Genomic DNA, 12,683 nt, shown 5'->3' on the forward strand with positions numbered 1-12,683 from the left:
ACACAAACCACAACAAAAGCCCGAAAGACAGTTTGGTCTCATCGCATGAGCAAACATAATGAAAACCTAACGATCCAAGGAAAGTCAAAAGATGATACAAGTTCTAGTATGTCACTTAGTGTGGATGAACCAAGTTCTGATTCATTACTAGGTGTTGGAGAAATCATAGTCAAAGAGTGTGTACTAGTGTGTACTAGGAACTAGTTTATCAGTCTTTGTGTGAGAGAGTGCCAATGTGTCACTTTGGGAGTTATCCCATAAGCATATGGTACTTGAGTGTGTGTGTTCACTCTATAAGAGTGATGTACTTTCTTGTGTGTCACATCAATCAAGTCAAGCTATCTTGGTCTACATGTAAGTACTTGTTCATTGCTTTCATTTCCATTTCATTATGTTTGCTGTCTTTCCTTTCTGCACCTAGAGTTAGCACCTCCATGTTTCCAACATGGTATCAGAGCCATGCTTCTCCATGGGCAACCCTTTGGAGGTGAAGGCTGACCCACAAATGATGGAAGTTGGTCTTCCTCCTTTGGTTGCCCACTCCCATGAGGCTCTCTTCTCTTGCTCACCATCGCTTGCAACCTATCTTCTCTCTCTAAAGCCTCTTCATGACCATCGCTTGCTTCGCTTAGCTCCCCTCACTAGGGATCTTCTGATTTGCCCCGACATATGCGCTGAGGATAACATCGTCGACCTGCTGCTAATCTGTTGGCTGCCAGTAGCGACTGTCAACAGTCTTCTATCTGCATGAGAATCATCGCTATCGATGTGCTGAGGATAACATCGCCGACCTACTGCTGGGCTGCCAGGCGACTATCAATAGTCTTCTATCTACATGAGCATTATCGTTATTGCTCAGCTTCACCTACGCTTAGCACTCATGCCGACTTGCTTTGCTGATTTGCTGCCACTTGTAAAATGGCCACCACCTTCTTTTGTTTCAGGCAGTGCCATGTCTAGAGGAGTCGCCATTATCCATCCCCTTGATGGTCGTTTTTCTGTCCACACTAGCGCCACCATTTCTTGACAGATATGCCGCCTTTGCTACAGTGTAAGATTCCTCCCCAGCCTCTCAAGAAGTTCAGTATCTTCACCTGTAATCAAATCCCTCTTCAGAAATATAAAAGATCTTGTTTCTACCTGTTTTGGCCTAGAGAGAGAAAATCTTTTAGAGAGAGGTGATTCAGTTTTTAAATATTTTTGGATGGAAAAATATCTCATCTTATTAAAATAAATTTCCCCGAAATAGAAGTTCAAAAAGAATTTCAGAAGGTGCATTAGAAATAAATTATAATTTGTTCAAAAGACCTTATCCTAAGGGTCTCCAGATTTATAAAGGCCTTATCCTAAGGATCTAGATTTTCAAAAAAATTTAAATTAAGGTTCCTATATGGACCAATAAGATTAATCCAAATGTAGGGAGGAGGTAAATTGAAGAAATAAAGAAAATCCCCCCCCCAAAAATGAGTAAATACTCACATAAGATGAAGAGTGGACTAAGGACCAAAGAAAATACTAAAAAAATGAATTTTTGACACCTCAGAGTGGGGATTCCCCCCTCATGAAGTAGGCACCTTTTTTCCATCATTGCTTTTAAATTTTAAATCAATAAAATTAGATATTTCATCTCTCCTCTCTCCTAATTCAAAACTGGATCCAAAAAGTGAACTAAACTGATCCAAAAATGGTCAAAAATTGACCAAACTGATCTGAAAAATTCTAGAATCAGTTTGCTTGGTTAGAAGCTAGAAGCCTCCCCCTTTGTAGAAGCTTAATAGTGTTTTATGCACTGTTACTCTACTCCTCCCCAGAATCAGTTTGCTTGGTTAGAAGCTAGAAGCCTCCCCCTTTGTAGAAGCTTAATAGTGTTTTATGCACTATTACTCTACTCCTCCCCAGAGCCAAAAACAGTGAATTTATTGATAGTTCATTAGTTTTTGACCATTTCCTCTTCAAAAGAATTGGTAGCCACTCTTGTTGCAAACAAGAGTAGATCCCTCAAACCATCAAGCCAAAGGAAAGCTCACAAAAATTCATGTAAGCTAGAAATCCTACTTTTTCTTTATTCCATTTAATGGTTTTCTAATTTTTATTTTCTTTAAAATAAAAAATGATGTTATGCCTTGTTGGAAAGGCTTTCCCCCTCTCTTCATTCTTGAATTCCGCCTTTCTTTATCCTAGATATGTAATCAAATTGTTAGAATTAAACTTTTCATATTGTTTCTCTTTAAAAAGTGAAATTTGATTAGTTTAGAATGCTTTAAACCATTTCGGATAATTTCTAAGTAACTTGAGAATGAAAAAATTTGAAAAATGGTTAGCCATACAAAGGAGGTTATGGCAAAATTTTCTTAAATTTTGTGAAATAAGTTTTATCTTTTATTATTCAAAAAGAGTAATCACCACTGTTTGTGTATTCTAAAAGTGTTATTTTCATTCTAGGTATAAAAAAATGCATATTAGAAATATTTTTATTATAAAAGTGTTATTTCCATTAGAATTAATTTCTATGCATATAGAAAGATGCATATTGGAGATTTTTTTTATTCTAAAAGTGTTACTTTCATCAAAATTGATTTTTATGCATAAATAGATACATAAAAGAATTTTTTTTATTATAAAGTGTTACTTTCATCAAAATAGATTTTTATGCATAAATAGATGCATAAAAGAATTTTCTTATTATAAAAGTGTTACTTTCATCAAAAATGATTTTTATGCATAAATAGATGCATAAAAGAATTTTTTTATTATAAAAGTGTTACTTTCATCAAAATTGATTTTTATGCATAAATAGATGCATAAAAGATTTTTTTTATTATAAAAGTGTTACTTTCATCAAAATTGATTTTTATGCATAAATAGATGCATAAAAGAATTTTTTTATTATAAAAGTGTTACTTTCATCAAAATTGATTTTTATGCATAAATAGATGCATAAAAGAATTTTTTTATAAAAGTATTACTTTCACCAATATTGATTTTTATGCATAAAGTGATGCATAAAAGAATTTTTTTATAGTGTTAATTTCACCAATATTGATTTTTATGCATAAAGTGATGCATAAAAGATTTTTTTTATTATAAAAGTGTTACTTTCATCAAAATTGATTTTTATGCATAAATAGATGCATAAAAGAATTTTTTTTATAAAAGTGTTACTTTCACCAATATTGATTTTTATGCATTAAGTGATGCATAAAAGAATTTTTTTATTATAAAAGTGTTACTTTCACCAATATTGATTTTTATGCATAAAGTGATGCATAAAAGAATTTTTTTATTATAAAAGTGTTACTTTCACCAATATTGATTTTTATGCATAAAGTGATGTATAAAAGAATTTTTTTTAATTATAAAAGTGTTACTTTCACCAATATTGGATTTTATGCATAAATTGATGCATAAATGATTTTTATATCAAAATTAGAGTTCTCTTTAATTCTATGAATTTCCATGAATAATTGATAAATGAATAAGTAATTACTATGTGAGAGAAAATTCCTATCGTTTTATATTCACTCGGATAGTAATGAGAAAACTCAAAAAAGAAAACTATCAAAGTTTGGAATTTTAGATAAATGATTAATTTATTCTTCATAGGAATTCGTGATTAGTTTAGAAATCAATTAAGCAAATATTCAATGAATGAAATTCAGAATAATAGTAATTGAAATCTTACTCCCTTTCGAGAAAGGTAGTTCAGGAAAATACACTCAAATCACCCATCGAATCTGAAACTAAGTTGAGACCCTTTGATTTTGATCTGAGGATCAAGGTTACAAAATTCAAGGAATTCTATTTGGAATTCAGACCTGCGATCAGAAAGTCTTGGGATATGGATTTAAGATATACTCATTATATTCAAAAGAAAATCAAAAAATAAAAACTTACATAGAAACCCTATTTTCTTAAAGGACTGTCTTACGCTAGAATGTAGGAGGGAGCATTTAGTATATGTGTTTTTCTAAGGGAAGTTCGGTTGCAACAGCTGGTGGGGAGTGTTCAAAGGACGGCTCACACGGCAAAAACCCTTGGTGTGGTGAAAAATGGTGTGCTTCTGATACGATGGGCAAGGGCCGACGAAGCGGTCCTCCCTAAGTGAAGTGCCAGGACACCTAAGAAGGATCCTGGAGGGTTCTGACTAGGCGATGCATGGGCTCGCGGTGCTTAGAACACCCATGCGTATGTCGTGGAAGATATATATTATATGATGGACCAATGTTTATTGTAATATGTTACTGGATCTCGACGGAGAGTCCAGAGTGATACTGTTTTGCTGACCAGTTGGTCTCAACGGAGAGCCCAGAGTGATACTGTTTTTTTTTGTGAGAAACAAGGATTGAATGGAAATTTTGAGTTATGACATCTGTAACTAATAATTGTTTATCAATGGATTGTTTTATAAGTTAAAGTTTAAAGAGGAGTGTGTGCGTATCTGTATTCTAAAGTAAAAGTTAAGAAAGGCATTCAATTATGGGTGGGTGAGTACTTGTCTAGTTCTACCAATTCCAGTGGTTGGGCGGTGGCTAACCCATGGGCCGGATGGGGTTAGGCTAGAATCAGTAGAGTTTTAATAATAAAATTGATTAATAGGAATACGCTTAGAACTCGAATAGTTAAATAATAACCTAAAGACTTCTCAAATGAATAGATCAATGGTTGTGCCTGATTCAATTAGGAAAAAAGCGTTGATTCCTTCAAGATAAGTCTGTAATAGTTTTCCTTCTATCTGGTTTAATCAGATGAAGGTTAATGAAGGTTAGTTTAGTATCTTGACCTCATTAGAAAAATTCGTTTAAGAAATTCAAAATGGTGGAATCATCCCCGTTTTCCGAGCATGGAAAATTTTCTCGGTTTCGGTTTTCAGAATGACCACCAGCTTAGTCTCGTGCTGCCCAGACATTCGAGGGCGAGGCCCTGAGTGGGAAACCCTGCCCTGCGCATGAGGGAGCTGCTTTCGCTCTGCAAGCTATCAGGAATCCGATGTGCGAAGGGGGCATTGGGATCTCACAGTTGGTATCAGAGTGCTGTTGTAAATTTACGTAACACCAACAGAAATTGCTTAAAATTTTAAAGTAAATCTGGGAAATAATGTTTTTGCTTATTAATATTATGTTGAATGAACTTTAAAAATTGAAAACTCATAAATTGAATTGGAAATTTATAGATGGATACCCCAAATCTATCTGGCATTCCTGAACTCTCCCAGAGTCAGGATATGATAGCCTTTGCATTCGAGCACCTCATCATCTCTGCTACGACCCGAGTAAGCAGAGTGAGACTCGCATGTCATTTTGAGAGTCTTTACTTTCTTGATCCTGTAGAGCGACGTCGATATATGTGGTTCTTTGGAGGACGATGTATTAATATCAGTACCAAATCAGCATCAGAGGCTCAGGCAAAAAATTTCCTTAGCTATGATTCTCATAAGGCTAGGGTTTGTTCAGCATGTACAACTCTTTAATCATTCACCCAGGAACTTCAGAATTTCATGCCGAGTTGTTAGGCTTCTTAGTCGCTTTATCCCTAGAAGTAGAATTACAGCACCTCTTTTTGTAATGAATCGTGTGTACCATGGCATGTCTCCTTCGCAGTTTCGCTTCTTTATGCGTACGCGATTGAGGCAGTGACTTTGGAGCCGTGATGCTCTATGTATATATCGAATACTTTTGATAAATGAGGTTTTGCAAAAAATAATAATAATAATAATCCAAATTGTTTTCATGATTGTGAATATGGTTAATCTTGTTCAAGAAGTATGATGAAATAATTATCTGTTTAAAGATAAATCTCAAAAATTAAATAATCATAAATCTATTGTCAAAGTAAAGCTGACAAAAATCTCGTTTTGTCAGAGTCATGAGGTGCACGGCCCGTGCAAGGCAACCGGATCCTCTAACCAATGACGAAGAGATACATCCGGATGTTCGAAAAGCACTGCACAGATCCCAACCTGGTCCCTTCAAGGGTGAGGGAAGCATTTAGGTGAAGTAGTGGAAAAGTGGATTGAGGCTATGAAAGAATACTTTGATGTAACTAGCTACAATGAGAGAAGCAAGATGGCTCTCACCAGGTTAAAGATTGTGGAAACAGCCAGGGTCGCTTGGAGGAATCACTGCGAGACTAACCGTCTCAACCGGAATACCCAGACCTGGGACGATCTTAAAGCTTACCTCAGAAAGAGGTTTTGTCCTCCGGCGGGCTTGCTTGAAACTAAAATGAATGAGTTCTTGGAACTAAAGCAGGATATCCGGACAATTGAAGAGTACCATCAAGTTTTTTCCCTTCTCCTCAAATATTCTCCACAATTGGATGAAGAGCAGCTAATGGCCAGGTTCATTCGAGGAGTGAACAAGCCATTGGACACCTTAGTAAAGAATGCCAAAGCTGTCTCAATGGCCGAAGTAGTAAGAATGGCAAAGGAATTTGCCAAAGCCTTTGTAGTTAAGGTCCCGCCAAAGCCTGCACCCTCTAATTTTAAAAGATTCCAAACCTCAGGAAGTACTTCAGACTTTCCACCCCCAAAGAGGCAGCAAGGCCCAATTCAGAATCAGGATGCAGGAAGATTCAGAATTGAAGGAAGACCCTTCCCCCAGAACACTTTCTTAGGAGCCCCACCTCTTTCAAGGATTCAGAGGGACGAGCTCAGAAGTGAGAACCGGTGTTTTGGGGATGCCAGGGTTTTGGTCACCAGCTGAAGGACTGCCCAACTCCTGCCATGTCAAGGGGACAAGGAAGTCAAAAAACCAGAGTGCACAAACCAATCCCTTCGTATCAGTCAAACCGTCTCGCCCAAATCACGAAAATCCCAAGAGAACTCCAGCTCAGCCATCTGCCTCTGTCCAGAGTGGCCTCAGAACTCCTTCCCAGAACTGGGACAACCAAAGAGAAAGAGTTCCGCCTCAGACTAAAGCCAGAGCAGTCACAATAGCTGAGGTAGTGGAAGAGGAAACAGGACAGATTTATGCTGCAATGTAAAACCAAGGGCCAAATCGCCAATTCTCAGTCATCCATACTCTAGCTGAGTATCAGGGTAAGCATTTTAAGCTTTTGATTGATTCAAGCAGTACTCATTCTTTCATTTCCCCAGGATGCTTGCGTAAGCTATTCTTAGAACAAAAATTTGGGAAACCTATGCAAGTTGAATTGGCCAGTAGATTCTTTTCACTCACCTTGAGACAGATCGTATTCAGTTCAATCTAGATGGGAATTTAACTGACTATCAGTTCAAAGTTATACCTTTGGGAGTTTTTGACGGGATCCTTGGAATGGATTGGCTCCACAAAAATCAAGCTGACATTCACTATCATAATGGAACCATTTCCTTCCGTGACCTTCACGAAAGAAAAGTTCAAGGAACCAGAGTTTCAGGATCCCCAAGTCTGCAATTAGTAAAAGCTTCTAAGTTACTAAAAGGACTTAGAAAGAAGCAACTCATTTATGTTGTCAAAATAAATCCAGTAGACACAAAGTTAAAAGCTAAAGAACGTGAATGGCTAAGTGATTATGATGATTTATTCCCAGCAGAATTAACAGAGATGCCTCCAATCCGAGAAGTAGATCATGAGATAGAATTGACCCCCAGAGCCCCAGTAGCCCTGCGCACGTACAAAATGCCAGTTCCTAGAGCCATCAAACTCAAGGAACAGCTTAGATAGCTTTTAGAACAAGGGTTTGTAAGACCTAGTGTTTCACCTTGGGGTGCGCCAGTTCTCTTTCAGAAAAAAGAAAGATGGAACGCTAAGACTCTGTGTGGACTACAGAGGTCTCAATCAGCTGACAATTAAGAATAAGTATCCTATCCCCAGAATCGATGAGCTTCTGGACAGGCTAAGTGGAGCCCAGATCTTCACAAAGATAGATCTCAAATCAGGGTATTATCATATCAGGATTAATGAGCAAGATATCCCGAAGACAGCCATCAATACTCGGTATGGGCATTATGAATTCATTGTCATGCCGTTTGGATTGACAAATGCCCCAGTTACATTCAATCACCTAATGCAAGACATTCTCAGAGAATATTTGGATGATTTTGTTCTTGTTTTCTTTGATGATATTCTGATTTACTCAAAGAATGCAGCTGACCATGAAGCTCATGTCAAAAAAGTTCTTGAGATTCTAAGGAAGCACCAACTCTTTGCAAAAAAGAGAAAATGCAGTTTCTCTGTCGACCATGTTGATACTTGGGCTTTCTGGTATCCAAAAATGGAATTTCTCCAGATTTCGCAAAAGTCCAAGCAATCATAGATTGGCCTAAACCAAAAATAGTGAAAGAAGTCAGGGGATTCTTGGGATTGACTGGCTGGTATAGAATTTTTATACCAAAGTATGCTCTCATAGCTTCCCCCCTGACTAATCTTCTCAAGAAGAATACCCCGTTTCAATGGTTTGCCAGGTGCCAGAGTGCTTTTGATAAGCTGAAGACCGCCTTGGTAACCAATCCTATTCTGAAGTTGTCAGATTTCTCTCGACCCTTTGAGGTAGTAAACTGATGCCAGTGGTTTTGCCCTGGGAGGTGCACTCATGCAGGAAGGTCATGCAGTGGCCTATGAATCCCGAAAACTCAGAATGCATGAGAGAAATTATGATATCCACGACATGGAACTACTTTCATTAGTATATGCCCTGAAGTTGTGGAGACATTACCTACTGGGTCAAAGATTCACTTTGATGATGACAGATCATCAAAGCTTAAAGTGGATCTTCACTCAGAAGGATCTCAACATGCACCAAAGAAGGTGGATGCAAACCCTGCACGAATTTGATTTTGAAATCAAGTACCGCCCTGGCAAAGAAAATGTGGTAGTAGATGCCCTCAACAGAAAAGCCTCCTTGCTTGCAATTATTGTAGTGTCAAATCCTTTGATTATCGAAGCAAGAGAAAAAATCATGCAGGATGGCCCTATTGCTACCCTACTTATGCATGAAAGAAAAACTCCATAGGAGTTGAACCGAGTTAAGGGTACAGCCTGGATGATGGAATTATGTATTATAATCGCAGGCTATGCATTCCCAATGATGAGGGAACTAAGGGTCAAATTCTGAATGAAGCCCATGACAGCCTTATTTGCATGACAGCCTTATTTGCAGGACATCCACGTTTCATCAAAACCTACATGTCTGTGAAGAAAAGCTTCTTTTGGCCTGGACTAAAAAAGGATGTACTTAATCATGTACGTCAATGTCTGATATGTCAGAAAGTCAAGGCCGAGAGAGTAAAAATGCATGGGAAGTTACATCCATTAGACATCCCCCAGATAAAGTGGGAATGCATCAATATGGATTTTATTACTGGATTACCTTCAGTGCAATCAAGTTACAACTCCATCTTCGTGGTAGTTGATAGATTTACCAAAGTTGCCCATCTGATTCCAGTAAAAGAAACCTACACTGCAATGGATGTGGCAAGAGTGTTCCTCAAGGAAATCTTCAGATTGCATGGCCTACCCAGAAGAATAGTAAGTGATCGAGACCCTAAATTCACGTTAAGATTCTGGACTGCATTTTTCAAAGCAGTAGGAACCTTCTTGGATCTCAGCACAGCTTACCACCCCAAGACCGACGGTTAAACAGAAAGGGTAAACCAAGTAATCGAAGATATACTTCGGTCATGCTGTGGCAGGGAACCCAAGAAGTGGCTAAGTTATCTGCACCTAGTCGAGTTCGCCTACAATGCTTCTTATCACCGAAGTATTGGGATGAGCCCGTTCAAAGCTCTGTATGGACAAGATTGCTTAACTCCATTAACTTGGTCCAACCCATTGATTAGGGTCGAGATGTCAGGACAAATACTTGACTACATGGAGCAACAACAGATGCAGTCAATTCGCAAAGATATAAAAGCTACCTAGGATAGACAGAAACAGTACGCAGATAAGAAGAGGACAGATAGAAATTCAAAGAATCAGATATGGTCTTCATTCGAGTACACCCCAAAAAATAAGTTCTCTATCTCTTGGGAAGTACAAGAAGTTATCCCCCGGATATTGTGGGCCATATCTAATTACAAAGAAAGTAGGTGACTTCGCCTACGAACTTCTTCTGCCTCCTCATCTCAAAGTACATAATGTATTTCATGTCAGCCTACTTAAAAAGTATGTACCAAGCCCGAATCATGTGCTTGATGATGAACTCTTAACTTCTTTAACCCAAGGGCAGATAGAACTCCAACCTGAAGAAATCCTTGATGTTCAAGAGAAGGTTCTCAGGAATAGAATTCTGAGAGAATTATTGGTTAAATGGAAGTTCTATCCTTTTGAAGATGCCACCTGGGAGAAAGAAGCCAAACTGTTGTAGGATTACCCCCAGTTTGCAAGATGAGGACATCTCGCATTTTTCAAGTGGGAAAGAATGTAAGATTCCTCCCCAGCCTCTTAAGAAGTCCAGTATCTTCCCCTGTAATCAAATCCCTCTTCAAAAATATAAAAGATCTTGTTTCTACCTGTTTTGGCCTAGAGAGAGAAAATCTTCTAGAGAGAGGTGATTCAGTTTTTAAATATTTTTGGATGGAAAATTATCTCATCTTATTGAAATAAATTCCCCCAAAATAGAAGTTCAAAAAGAATTTCAGAAGGTACATTAGAAATAAATTATAATCTGTTCAAAAGGCCTTATCCTAAGGGTCCATATTTTCAGAAAATTTTAAATTAAGGTTCCTATGGACCAATAAGATTAATCCAAATGTAGGGAGGAGGTAAATTGAATAAATAAAGAAAATCCCCCCAAAAATGAGTAAATACTCACATAAGATGAAAAGTGGACTAAGGACCAAAGGAAATACTAAAAAAATGAATTTTTGACACCTCTCAGAGTGGGGATTCCCCCCTCATGAAGTAGGCACCTTTTTTCCATCATTGCTTTTGAATTTTAAATCAATAAAATTAGATATTTCATCTCTCCTCTCTCCTAATTCAAAAGTGGATCCAAAAAGTAACTTAAACTGACCCAAAAATGGTCAAAAATTGACCAAACTGATCTGGAAAATTCAAGAATGAGTTTGCTTGGTTAGAAGCTAACTTTTTCCTATAAATAGAAGCCTCCCCCTTTGTAGAAGCTTAATAGTGTTTTATGCACTGTTACTCTACTCCTCCCTAGAGCCAAAAACAGTGAATTTATTGATAATTCATTAGTTTTTGACCATTTCTTCTTCAAAAGAATTGGTGGCCACTCTTGTTGCAAACAAGAGTAGATCCCTCTCAAACCATCAAGCCAAAGGGAAGCTCACAAAAATTCATGTAAGCTAGAAATCCTACTTTTTCTTTATTCCATTTAATGGTTTTCTAATTTTTGTTTTCTTTAAAATGAAAAATGATGGTATGCCTTGTTGGAAAGGCTTTCCCGCTCTCTTCATTCATAAATTCAGCCTTTCTTTATCCTAGATATGTAGTCAAATTGTTAGAATTAAACTTTTCATATTATTTCTCTTTAAAAAGTGAAATTTGATTAGTTTAAAATGCTTTAAACCATTTGGGATAATTTCTAAGTAACTTGAGAATGAAAAAATTGAAAAATGGTCAGCCATACAAAGGAGGTTATGAAAAAATTTTCTTAAATTTTGTAAAATAAATTTTATCTTTTATTATTCAAAAAGAGTAATCCCCACCGTTTGTGTATTCTAAAAGTGTTATTTTCATTCTAGGCATAGAAAAATGCATATTAGAAATATTTTTATTATAAAAGTGTTATTTCCATTAGAATAAATTTCTATGCATAGAAAGATGCATATTGGAGAATTTTTTTATTCTAAAAGTGTTACTTTCATCAAAATTGATTTTTATGCATAAATAGATGCATAAAAGAATTTTCTTATTATAAAAGTGTTACTTTCATCAAAATTGATTTTTATGCATAAATAGATGCATAAAAGATTTTTTTATCCTAAAAGTGTTACTTTCATCAAAATTGATTTTTATTTATAAATAGATGCATAAAAGATTTTTTTTTATAAAATCAAAATTGATTTTTATGCATAAATAGATGCATAAAAGAATTTTTTTATTATAAAAGTGTTACTTTCATCAAAATTGATTTTATGCATGAATAGATGCATAAAAAAAATTTTTATATAAAAGTGTTACTTTCATCAAAATTGATTTTTATGCATAAATAGATGCATAAAAGATTTTTTTTATTATAAAAGTGTTACTTTTACCAATATTGATTTTTATGCATAAAGTGATGCATAAAAGAATTTTTTTTATTATAAAAGTGTTACTTTCACCAATATTGATTTTTATGCATAAAAGAATTTTTTTTATTATAAAAGTGTTACTTTAACCAATATTGATTTTTATGCATAAAGTGATGCATAAAAGAATTTTTTTTAATTATAAAAGTGTTACTTTCACCAATATTGGATTTTATGCATAAATGATTTTTATATCAAAATTAGAGTTCTCTTTAATTCTATGAATTTCCATGAATAATTGATAAATGAATAAGTAGTTACTCTGTGGTGGTGAGAGAAAAATCCTATCGTTTCATATTCACTCGGATAGTAATGAGAAAACTCAGAAAAGAAAACTATCGAAGTTCGGAATTTTAGATAAATGATTAATTTATTCTTCATAAGAATTCGTGATTAGTTTAGAAATCAGTTAAGCAAATATTCAATGAATGAAATTCAGAATAATAGTAATTGAAATCTCACCTCCTTTTCAAGAAACGTAGTTCAGGAA

The sequence above is a fragment of the Cibotium barometz genome, chromosome 47 (assembly GCF_041138505.1).
Source record: "Cibotium barometz isolate CiBa-2024 chromosome 47, ASM4113850v1, whole genome shotgun sequence".
NCBI classification, from domain to species: domain Eukaryota; kingdom Viridiplantae; phylum Streptophyta; class Polypodiopsida; order Cyatheales; family Cibotiaceae; genus Cibotium; species Cibotium barometz.